General features: G+C 41.2%; 1 pseudogene; it reads left to right on the forward strand.

Moving 5' to 3' along the window:
• LOC132057677 (dehydration-responsive element-binding protein 1B-like) overlaps positions 1-7,483 on the forward strand; it is an 8,306-nt pseudogene extending 823 nt beyond the window's left edge.
• Positions 7,484-12,163: the final 4,680 nt, after the last annotated feature.

Here is a 12,163-nt window from a genome sequence, read left to right on the forward strand (position 1 = left end):
TTCGCTTATGACTACTTCTTGACCATATTCGTACACCATGACGACCCATGACTTCGTGATTTTCATCCATTTTCTGCGATACAAACACGAACATGTTAGATACAATTAATTCACTCACTCCTACACAATACCACATACACACCCACACACCACACATATACGGCTATAACAACAACACCACATTTTCATGAATTTCATTCATTTCTACATATCACAACATGCATAAACACCTATAAAACATGTAAGGAAGATTGAACCTCACCTTTCCATCCATCTTCTCCCGCGGCTAGAATTGTTCAAAGCAACAACGAACGATTTTCTTGCTCCAACAACTACTCCATGTTGACGAGGACCTTTCGATTGGTATGAAAACTAGAAGAAATTATTTTTTTGATCACAACTTGAGGGCCTCCATTTTTTTTTCATGGCCGAATGGCCCCTCTTATCTTCTCTCAAGTTCTTGAAATTTCTAGGAGATAAGAAATGATGAAGATGACTTAATAAGTCATCTAATATTACATATATCTTCAATACATGTGGCTGTATGGCCCACATGAGTCATGTGCATGGCCACATGGTCATTTTTTTCATGAATTAAAGTTTCCAAAACTTCACTTTTGGCCCCAAATTTTCATGAAATGTCTAACTTTCCATAATTCATTTTCTTGGTCCCAAATTTTCCTTAATATTCCATGCCAATAAATTCATAAGCAACTTGTGCCTTAAAACAATGTCGAAAAAAAATAGCCTTGTTCTTAGCTTATCGCAACCAACTTAAAATATTCCGACGTACAAAATACGGAATATAACATTTTTATTATCTCTCAGATATACAAAAGGACTTACGGGAATTTGGAGGCTTACAAGCGAATAATGCCTTAGCCAAATTGTCTACTTACAAACTCTGCCGGGGCGATTACAAACCGATTACAAGGGGAGGGACGTGCATGGCATGTGCCAGCGTTTACATTGGGATAATGGCATACGGATCCCTGCCTAATATTTGCCCGTGTGGGCAAAGCCTTCAAAAATCGACCTTAACCGTCGCACATGCGGGTGCACACCGTGTAACCGACGCACGTACCACACGCGGCCTTTTACGCGTATGCGCCGGCATGCCCTCGCTCGTGTGCCATGCACACCTCGCTCGTGTGCCTCGTGCGTGCCTTAGCTTTGATTTTCGCCTCGCAGCTTCGCCCAACTTAGAATATTTTTCGTCCGTCTTCATGCCAATGCCGTGCCAACGCCACAAGCCCTTACCTTTCCCATGCCTTGCCCCCGGCCGGCCCGTGTCTGTGCGTAACCCCATCCTCTTTATCAAGATGCGTGCGTGGTGCCGTGCGCTCGTCCCCGGGTGCCCCATATTCGTTGTCCTTTGACCCCAACCCTGATGAGGCGTGATGGGCACCCGACCCTTACTAGTCGCAGCGAACCCCGGCCGACTCTCGTTATACTCATAATCTTCTTTCGGACTCTTAAATCATGAAATGAGCGCATAATGAAAGCTTTTCAAGGAACAACACGCTTTTCGTCTTTCTCGATTCAAGTGGCACAATCGGTAAACATATAAAATGCGTAATATAATAATGCATAATGATGCATCGGCTTACGAGCGTTACAAAAGCGCATCGACTTGTTACATACGTGGACTACGTCTCGCAAAGTCTCTAACATAAATCCAGATACCATAACATGGATACTCGACTTGGCGCACCTGGGAAGGGAATGGAGCTCGCCAATCCGCCGGATCATCTCTGCTAATATCCTCGACTTATTCCAGTATACACACGCGTGGCATGAAACGCGACCCCCTCGAAGAAAAGGGGGTCGATACGGAATATGTGCGAGTATGTAAAGCATGAAATACGGTCGCCGGATCATGCGAAATCGGTGTAGAAAAGTAGTGACAAAGAATCGAAAAACCAAGGCTTGCTTTGAAACATAAATCATGCATGTCGATATCATGTAGTACATATGCGTATACAACGTGTCCCGGCCTACAGTGAGGGGACTCGGTGAATGAAGTCATCATATGCCATCTCGGCCGCCTCCCCAACGTATCATCGTATCATCGTATACATATACATATAACATGCCCGACCCCTGGTAAGGGACGCGGTGAATAATGCAGTGGAGTTGTGCACGAGTACATGCCCGGCCGGGACGCGGTGAAAGAAGTAACGGCTCGCACGACGAGTAGCGAGAAACCATATGCATATAAAATCATCTTTTGCGACTCGATGGATAAGTGAACAAATCAACGCTCGAGTATCAAACGATAGTCATGTCAAATCCGTTCTAAATGCCATTAGGACTACGTAAAGAGAATCTCAGGGATCATAGACATGTATCAAACCAATCCGAGCCCGCACATGAAAGTTACGGACATTATTCGTTATAGAATCTTCTACGAACGTATCGAAGCGATCTGAGCCCGTCTATGAAAGTTAGGGACCTTATTCGACATGAAATCCTTTAGGAACAAAAACTCTTTATGCAACATTCATTATCCAGACATACAAAAGACTCGAGGGCAATAGCTCGACTACATTAAGAGTGCGAATGTCAAGAAATGAATAAGAATCGTAGACATGCTCGGATCTTAAGAGTAGAGTTACCTAAAGGCTCGTATCATACCATACTTACATCTAGGACATGCCAAAAGAAAGAAAGGATAAGCTTTACATACCTTGTCCGCTTCCTAAGCTAATCCGAACTTAAGTCTCGGCTTCTCGAAGATCTACACGACAACGTCGTTAGATACTAACCATTAGTCATAGGTACTTAGGAATTCAATCCCAAGCTATCACCTTATTTACGTAAAATTTAGGCGACATTCCCCGCATAATTCAACAATCACTTAGAATTCAACTCGGCCCCGAATCATCAGACAACAATACCAGCAACCATACTAACAACATCGACAAGTAATTCAAAACGCATTCTAACGTTAGTAACTCTTTTCTATACAATTCGTGACATTTCATTTACATTCAAATCAACCACATACAATCAAGCCAACACTAATGCTCACACATTCAAGTACTAATCCGAAACCATTCAAACAAGACTCAAGAACACTTCAAACAATCCGCACAATATTCAAAACAACCCAAACAACATACAACATACAACACAACCCGAAACCTTCCAACTTCAATGGGAACAACCACAACACATTTCTTTCTTCCAAATTCATGAACTACATCAACAATCCACACGTTAACAACATCATTCTCATAAACACAAGAAAACTATATTAGAATCACTTTAGTTTCTAAATCAAAATTTCACCAGCGGTTTCAACTTTCACTTGAATCATTAAATCTTCATTTTACATCATAGAATCCACAACAACAACAACCAAAACACTAACTAAATTTAGTTCATTCCTTGTCATACCAAACAGCCCATATACGGCCAAGCACCAACACCCATGGTTCCATAAATTTCATTCATTTCTACACACTCATAACATGCACAAATCATCCATAACACATGTAAAAGATTGAACCTTACCTTTTCCACTTAGTTCCTCAACTTGGCTAGGGTTGAGCCTTGCAAGAACGAGTGCTTTGCTTGCTCCAACAACTACTTCACGTTAATAAGGACCTTCCAATTGGTTGAAATGCTAGAAGAAAATATTTTTTTGATCAAGGTTTTATGGCACCATATTCGGCCAGCCTTGGCCGAATGGTTCTCTCCTTTTTTCTCCATGTTTCTCCAAGCTTCTAAGTTGAAAATGATGAATAATTATCTTGCTTGGTCATCACTTATCAATATATAGATATATACATAGCCCATACAAGGTGGACACATGCCCCCCCTCATGGCTTGGCTCAATCAAATTTTGCCAAGCCATGGGTGGGTGCCCACATGACCACACGGCCACTTGGCCATTTTCATGAAATATTTTTTCCAACTTTTAGCCCCTAATTTTCCTCAATATTTCCATCCAATAAAATTATAAGCAACTTGTGCATTAAACAAAATCAGAAAATAGCCTTGTCCTTAACTTATCGCAACTAGCTTAAAATATTCCAATGTACAAAATACGGGATATAACATTCGTCAAGCTGCTTTGCCAACACCCAAACACGTTGACTTAGCTGCACACCATGCCATAGGCATGCAACCCCGCACATTGCTTCCAACAACCACACAGGCCCATGTCAAGGGGCAATGTACAAGCCCTTGACACTGCCCTCGCCCGCATGCATCTAAGTCCGAACTTGGGGGTCTAACACATATCCTTCTTTCCAGGTCCCTTCCGAGTTACGAATAACTCATCCTAGTCCGCCAGATATGCTGCTGGAGTTGAAGAGGCCATCGATGTTTAGTTTGTAAATATTTGTTGGTGGAAGTTGGTTCCATTTGATAGCTACGGTGCTTTTGGGGATGTGGGTCCCTATGGTTCGTGAGGTGGTAGTGGGAATTATGATTGAATGCATTATCAGTATAGTTTAGCCAAATATTTTGGAGTGTGAAGGCCAAGATTATAGATAAAAGGACCGTTAGGTTGTTTAGTAAGGGGTTAAGGTCTATTAGATTAGAAAAGTGAGTATACCCAGGGAAGTACGTCTTCAAGTCATTCTGGTGGTGCTATTAAGAGCATTCTATGTCGGTTTGGCTTTAGGGCAGTGGAAGAAAAGGTGGGCTACAATTTTCGGTGTTTGATAATGGGGGCTATCAACATTGTCAATGATATTCCGACGTACAAGCATGGTAGTTGTAGGTAGTCGTTGGTGTAAAAAAGCCAAAGGAAGAAATTTAGCTTGTTGAAACAATTTAGTTTCCAAATCTAAGCATGCCCGAAGTCTTAATTATGAGTTATAGGGGCTATGGTATTCAGGTAAGCTAGTCAGGCTTCATTGATTGAAGATAAGCCATCAACTAATGATCTGGTCCAATATATTTGGTCATCTCTTTATTCGGAAAAAGGTATATATGTGTTATTGATAAGAAGAATGATTATCAATTGGTAAATTCAAATGAGAGTGTACTATTAAAGTCTCAGGACTTGTTAAGGATAATCCGGAATCGAGCTGACTATTGACTATCTTGTGATCCTGCCCTTGGATTATCTCGAAGAGTATGATGTGTTGGAAGCCATTTGTCTTTTTATAGGTTTATTTGAAGGCCACTACCTTTATTCCAAGTGATACCTTTAGACAATACTCTCTCCGTTTCAATTTATGTGAACCTTTTCTAATACGAGGGTCAAACTTTATAAATTTGATCTTAAATTTTGGCATAGACTTTTCAAGTTTGTAAAAATAAAATTTATATATTTAGAAACTACATTAGAAGTAGTATAAGTCATGATAATTTATAATTCAAATAATTTAGGAAAAATGTAAGTAAAATGTGGTCAAAGAACCACCTCGTAGACTCCCCAAATAGTAAAGAGTTCACATGAATTGAAACATAGGGAGTATGAGATTTGATTTAACCATGCTTTTCCAAATAGTAATAATTGGAGCTTTTTACAGTAATATTGCGTGGTGTTCTATGGGCTCCATATTTATTGTGTGAGTATTTTGGCCCAAAGACTTGTGGTGTTATGAGATCATCATAACGTGCCTGAAGTTAGGGATAAGTCTTTCTCCAATTGTTTTCCGATCAAAACGGATAATCAGTTAGAAATTTGTTATTTATGAATTTAAAGACAAGTAGGTCGTATCCAATCCCGGAAACTATCCTTTTCGGGGTCAGTGTTTCAGATTATCAAAGCTATATTAAAAGAATCGAGCTTAATCAACAAGAAAATAATGCAAGACAAACAAAAATTTCAAGATCCAATGATGAGCCCGGATGTATATTGCTTAGGAAGAGAAAAGACAGGTTACAAGAGTAGAAGTGAAAGTATCCTTAGCTTATATGATAAGCTATCTATATAGAAATCAAAACGAGACTTTTCAAGCCCAACGCTCAATTGATGTAACCCTACTGCACTCTCACATGCTTCCCTGACTCTGCACTCTGATCGAGACCTGCTGATGTGACCCGAGTTGGTGGGAGTGGATGCTAGCTGCGGAAGCCCTCCCGGCCTCCCCGGGATCCTGATTACGAGAAATATCTTGAGCACGGATTTTGCACAATACAAATAGTCCCCCACTTTTCGGGCCCTTAATTTTCCATGAGCCCGGGAAGTGGAAGAATCTGCTCCATTCCCAAGATTCCAATGATAGACAAGACGTGACTCTTTTCCCGTAATGCCTACGAGAGACGGAGCGTCGCCTCTTTTCCTTCGACTAGATGCTTTGTCAGGCCGGCGTTTAATGCATCCAGTCTTTTATTCCATGATACTCCTTTTGAGATGCCGATTAGCGTTTCATTAATTGGATGCGCTACTTTGATATCTATGTCGAATAGTCTCACACATTGGTCATATATATATAAGCGAATGGCCTTCCTCAGTTTCTCCCATTCATATTTTTATCCCTTGCTGTTGTGCAAACTCGCTTTTTTCTCACTCCTCGGGTCTTCATTTTCCACTATAATGTCTTCATCATCCAATTCAACGTCCTCCTCTTTTGACCCAACTCTGGCGAGCATACGAGAGAGACTAGGAGCTATTTCAGTGGTTTCTGGTCGAACTTCCCCTATTGTTACCACCCAAATGGAAGACTTGGGTTCCCTTGCTTCTGACATTGTTCCCTCGAATTTTCGTTTCAAAAGGCATTTTCGTGTCAACCGTCATTTTGAACCCATGGAGGGTTTCACTTCTTTGATTGACGACCGTATCATCCCCCGAATCCGCATCGACTGCCGCTAGGGACATGAGGTGGATATATCCCTACCCCGTGCTCGTATTACTAGGGCTGCGGCGGAGGCGAAAGATGACAGGAAGCGGGCCCTCCCAGACGAGACAGGGTCATCTTCCTCTGGAGGGATCAGTTCTCGCGTTAGGGCACGCCATCGATTCAGCAAATGCCCGATGGGGGGAAATACAGAGGTCGGTCCGTCCTAGGGATGGCGAGGGAGGAATGATTGAGGATCGGGGGACGGGGGTCCCATCCTCTAAGGCCATCTTTGGGTCGGGAGAGGGCGAAGGTCCATCCGAGAGTGTGAGGGCGGGCACCCCCCGTGCTGATGAATTAGGCACCGGTCCCTATGTTTCGACTCCTCACGCTGCTGGTGACGACCCTATTTAGAGGCCTCCTTGAGACATATAGCGAGTATTTTCCTCCAGGTAATCATGGTCTTTCTACGTCGGGCTATTTATTTTGCGTTTGAAGGACGCGCAGATACTAATCTTGTTCCTTTTTCCTTTCTCAAGGGTCAAGCCACCGTCTCTTCTGCTCTTGAGCTTTCTAAGGATTCCTATCGCTCTTCCTTCTGTGACGTGAAAAGGCTAACGGAGGACAACCAGTGGCTCTGGGATGAACTCGTACAGCTTCGGGCAGAGAACATGGGTCTCCTGTCCACAAAGGCTTCACTGGAGCTACGGTGTCATCCGAGAGAACACCTTCCAAAATGACTACAACTCGCAGGTACGCTGTAGGATAGGTTGGATTGGGCAGAAGCTGAACGCAATGCCGCTCGGGAGCGGGTGTAGACCCTCAAAGCTGCCTGTGTTCATCTTAGGGCCTGTAATCAACGTTTGGTGCTTCGCTGAGAGGCTGAAAGGCAAAGAGCTTCCATGCTTTGGGATCATGCGATTTTTTACGCCCGGCATAAGGTTTTACAAGGCATTGAAGAGGGGAGAATCGAAGTGTCCTTGACTTTGATCGATGCCTAGGTAGATTTAGCTGTAGCCAAGGCAGGCATGGGCTATCTTCGGGGCGAAACACCACCTTCTTCCGATGCCTCTAGTGGCTCTTCGGATGGTGAGGGGGTTTACCCCCTTGATCCGGCTTTGTAAGTCTTGAGCCTCTGGACTAGACGTGCATGAACCTAGGGCCTGGGTGTCAATAGTAAGTTCCTTTGGACTAGAATCACCAGCCTTGACTTTCTTAGCATGCCTTGGGAGGATACTAACTTTTGGTGCCGCAAGTGTTTATGTATTTCGCTATCTAATTAATACTTTGAGGTTGATGTATCCTCTTAGGATGTTTTCGCTTTCCTGACTCGCCTGTGAGCCGATTTCTTTTTAACGTATGCTTTAGGGCCTGTGTGCCCTTCTCTGGATATTTTTTCTTCCCTGATTCGGCCTGCAAGCTCTGTATTTTTGGAGGACATCTCTAGTTCTATTGTCACGATCCAAATTACCGATCGTGCGGGCACCTACCTTATTATCACTAGTAGGAGAACTTGTAACGACCCGTTTAGTCGTTATAGTATTTTCGGTATTTTTGCCCTTTTTTCTATCATTGATTAGCTCATTTTTGACCCGAGGGGACTGTTAGCACGCTTTCCGAGGTGTCTAGACCGAATTCGGGCAACTTTTGTGAAATATAGGCTTAAAGTGAAAAATGGTTGACCCAAAGTTGACTTTTGGGTAAATGAACCCTTTTCGGGATTCCATCGATTTCGAGAGGTCCGAATGATCGTTTAGAACTTGTGTGTGTATTTGATTCGGTTCCCAATGCACTCGGATGCATTTTGGGACTTGGGTTGGGAAATTAGAATTTAGGCATCGGGGTTTGACTAGATCATCGAGACCTCCGTTGGGAATTCCGAGGCCACGGGCGCGTTCGTAGCGTGTTTTTATGTGTCATGTGTATGGTATGTGAGCAGATGACTGATACGCTCAAATTACACCTTTTAATGGCATAACGCGGACGTTGTCAAATATAGTAACCCAATAAGGTTGGGGTCGAATCCCACAGAGAACAATATATAGACGTTTAAGCAAATTAAAAATTATCACCAATAACAGCTAGGCCGAACGCATCAATGGTGGCTTTTAAATATGGTTTTGATAAAATACGAAAATATAAAATCTAATCTAGAAAGTACGTAAATCAATCAATGGCCACAAGAATGGAATAAACGAAATTACTTCTCAAGTAACGATCCAATATATTTCACGAATTACAGATAATGGTAATATTATGTTAATTAGCCTCGGATAATGACTCTAAATTAACTTCTCCCGTAGATTAACTAGACTACCTAATTGAATATCCCTAAAACAATTAGGAGCATTAAGAACACCCGACTATGGCTACAAGTGGAATCGCCTATTCCTAGGTCAATTTCCATTAGATAAGGGTTAACGCCCCAAATTCATGTTAATTATTCTATCCCAACCGCGTTCTTTCTCTTCCGAGTTTCAAACAAAGTAAATGGGCGAGTCCTAGGTTAGCTACTACCTTGAGAAACATTGAAGAACAAGAATAATTAAAATAACAATAACTTACTTGATTAAAAATAATGTCGATCAATAAATAAGCACAACAAGAGATTCAATCTTAATTATCACCAAGAAATTCCCATAAACAAAGTTTGAATAAAAGAAAGAAAATATACGTAGGAACCCTAGCCTCCAAACTTGTGTTTTATGCCAAAGATGTCTAAGAATTGTGGCTTATGAAATATTTATAGGTGTAGAAAAAAGCCCAAATAAAATAACTGAGTCCAAAACGAATTGGGAATTATTCTTTTTTTGTTCGAAACAAATTCGGGTGCATCCACTGTTTGCTCACGGTCACTGAATAATTCTGCCAAGTACGTCTTTGCAATATCAATTCTTTTGCTTCACTTTTCCTTGCCTTCATTTAATGCAGGTAATCATTACTGCATGCCCCCATCATCGTATTGTAAATCATTATTTCTCCTTAGTCGTCTTCCATTCTTCAACGTGCACTTTTTTCCTTTTCTCTTTTCTTCTGTGTTTTATTCAATTTTGATCCAAATCTCTTCAATTTTGTACCACTTTATTCCATGAAATTCTTTTTCCAATTATAAAACTTCACGTCTTCTTTTTCCAATTTTTGCTCCAAATGACTTCAACTTTGTAATTCTTTTTTCCTACATAATAAAAATATAATACTAAGCATGAAGCAATATAATTTATACTCAAAAGACAATTAAAAGTACTAAAATGTGAGGTAACAATGGCTAAATATATGCATTTTTGGCGGAACATCAATGACCTCGGGAATTAGTCGTAAATTGGATCAAATTGTGATACTTGGGAGAGTTTTTAAATGTACGGTGCCCACTTTTGCGGCACTAGCAACGTAACGGCTTATTATTTGGGCTTGATATACTTGCCGGAGCGGTCAATGGAATTTTTCCATTACCGCTGAAGCGGCTCATTTTTGTCCCAGGTCTTTGACTAAAGCGGGTAATACGGTTGTAAAATTAATAATGTCTCAAAAGCCCTTTGACCCTCATTATTTTCCATTTCGAAATTAGAGCTTTGGGGAACAGTTCTTGGAGATATTTTGGAGATATTCTTGGAGGTAAATCTTGATTGTTCCTTTACTCTTCCTTTAATCATAATCATCTTGGATTCCCCCTTCCCTTTAAATAATCCCTTAGTGATGGAAGTTGAAAGAGGGTTTTGATGAAAATTTTCCCTAGGCTTATTAATGATGAAGTTGATGGGGTTTATGTTAGATTTTGATGAACCAAGCTTGTTAATCATATATCTTCCATTTCTAGTGTTGAATTTCGGAATCAAAGAGTTAGGGTCTATACCCAAATTGGGGGTTTTGCTTCAAATTCGAAATTGGGTAAACCCTCGAGTTAAATCAACAATTACCGGTTGGGTTATGATCATCTAGTGCTTAATTTGATATTTTGCTTCCGAATTTCCCGTTTTTCCCTTGTGGGCCCGTTTCCCCAATTTCTAGGGTTAGAATTGACCTAATTTTAATATTAGAAATATTAGTATCATTCTTCATGATTTCTATTCTAGAATTCGATTATGCTTAGATTACTTTGGTTCTGAGGTTCAGCGGAAAGGCAAGGCAAAGGAGTGAGTTGTTGGTGTTATGGTTCGGCCATCCAGGTAGGTTATGGCTTATCCTTGCTGAGACTTCATATAGCGAAGCACATATTTAGATTATATTATTGGAGACAACAGGTGAACCTTCGGGTATGAAGTTGGGTTGGATATTGCCTTAGGTTGGGCCTTGTTGTGTGTTGGAACTAGCCATCCCGTTGTGTTGTGTTTTGATTGTTCTATTGTGTTGGTCTGATGCCGTGAGTTGTTGATAGATATTGGATTCTATTTATCGTCTTGATTACGATATTGTTGGCATTCCCACTGTTGGTACTTGTGATTTAGTTATATTGTTGCCATACCCACTGTTGGTATTTGTGATCGGATATATTGTTGGCATACCCATTATTGGTATTTGTGATAGGATATATTGTTGGCATACCCATTGTTGGTACTTGTGATATTGAGCGTGATTATTGATGTTGATACATGCATTGCACGCACTCTCATTGTCATGATACATGTTGAGATACTGATGATAATTGATAAAACTCTTTTACTTGAGTGACGTGAGATGGCCGATGTTTGATGATTTATTTCGAAATCGTTGTTTATGGCCGATGTCCGATGTTAGTTTCAAAATTGTTGATTGAGTGAGTGCATGGACTCCGCGGGTCCCCAGGGTGGTGCCGGTGAGAACCCCCCGTGGGCAAAGATCCGGGATGAGTGGCACTTAGACTTCGCGAGTAACACTGGGTTGTGCTACCGAGATGTCGATATTTCCGTCCGGAGTACATGTGTACACAACATTTGCATAGCATTGCATTGCATTCATACACTATTGCATTGCATTGCATTATGGTTGATTTGAGATGCTTTGGTGTTGTACTTGTGATGTTGGATTCGGACTTGGCACATTTGAGATTAGATGCTTTACCTAGGCAATGACGTGTACTTGGGTTCGATTACATTTGACTTGTACTTGTTGGTTTATCTGCTTATCCGCTTTATTATCTGAGTTGTGTTAGCTATGCTTAGTCGGCCGATGATGCCTACCGATCTTTTGTTTTTATCTTGACACACTTACTGCATTCTTTTATGAATGCAGAGTACCAAGTTGGATCCACTTCTGTGACGCGTGGCTGATAGTCGCTTCAGCATTATCTTCGAGTCTCCAGGGTGAGCATGGCCGTTCGCTGCCTTGAAGACTTCTCTATCTTTATGTCCTATTCTATCCAGAGACATAGACACTTATGTTTTAGTATTCTATACTTGTATTATTCCCCTTTTTAGATGCTCTTTTATTATTCAGACTAGACCCTG

The sequence above is a fragment of the Lycium ferocissimum genome, chromosome 5, assembly GCF_029784015.1.
Source record: "Lycium ferocissimum isolate CSIRO_LF1 chromosome 5, AGI_CSIRO_Lferr_CH_V1, whole genome shotgun sequence".
Classification (NCBI taxonomy): Eukaryota; Viridiplantae; Streptophyta; class Magnoliopsida; order Solanales; family Solanaceae; genus Lycium; species Lycium ferocissimum.